Raw genomic sequence first — 825 nt, forward strand, 5'->3', positions numbered from 1 at the left:
TCGGGTGTGATCCAACTCCTCCCTACATTCTATGGGTTGGAGAAGGAGGACCCATATTACCACATCAAGGAATTCTTAGATATTTGTGCAACTTTCAAATTCCAGAATTTCTCAGATGACTTTGTCCGGTTAAGACTTTTTCCATTTTCACTTAAGGATAAGGCCAAGTCTTGGCTTAATTCCTTAGAGGTGGGCAGCATTACTTCATGGGACACATTAGTCACAAAATTTTTGTCCAAGTACTTTCCCATTCAGAGAACTACAACCCTCAGAAGAGAAATCTCCAACTTTATGCAGCAGGAGGGTGAACACTTTTATGAGGCTTGGGAGAAATGGAAGGATTGGATCCGTAGGTGTCCGCATCATGGGTTTGAGAAATGGCATTTAGTGCAATACTTTTATCAAGGTCTTACACCCCAGGTTAGATCCATGGTAGATGCAACGAGTGGTGGGAGTTTGATGGGTAAGAGTGCTAGTGAGGTGTGGGATTTTTTTGAAACGTTGAGTGATCAATCTCAGCAATGGGGTTCGTCATTTAATGTTGATAGGAGATCCCACGAAGCTAAAAAAGGGGGTCTCTACGAGGTTAGTGAAACACCTATGCTCATGGCCAAGATTGAGGGGTTGACTAGAATAATTGATGCCCTTATGGTGTCCAAGAGTTCACCTGCTCCTAACCCATCTACTGTCTGTGCCATATGCTGTGGTTCATCTCATCCCACACAAATGTGTCCATCTAGTTCATCCTACCCAGAGCTCATTGAGGACTTGAATGCAGTCCAGAATTTTCATAGACCAAACCGGAATGATCCTTTTTCAGAAACA

General features: G+C 43.2%; 1 non-coding gene across 1 annotated transcript; it reads right to left on the reverse strand.

Annotated features, from left to right (window-relative positions):
- Window positions 1-264: 264 nt before the first annotated feature.
- On the reverse strand, window positions 265-371 carry LOC137935600 (small nucleolar RNA R71). Its single transcript, XR_011109300.1, has one exon. It is a non-coding gene; the product is annotated as a small nucleolar RNA R71 (small nucleolar RNA).
- Between the last annotated feature and the right edge of the window lie 454 nt (window positions 372-825).

The sequence above is a fragment of the Aristolochia californica genome, unplaced genomic scaffold, assembly GCF_029961685.1.
Source record: "Aristolochia californica isolate CCGP_79_NKW_82.1479 unplaced genomic scaffold, dmAriCali1.0.hap1 SCAF_6, whole genome shotgun sequence".
NCBI lineage: Eukaryota > Viridiplantae > Streptophyta > Magnoliopsida > Piperales > Aristolochiaceae > Aristolochia > Aristolochia californica.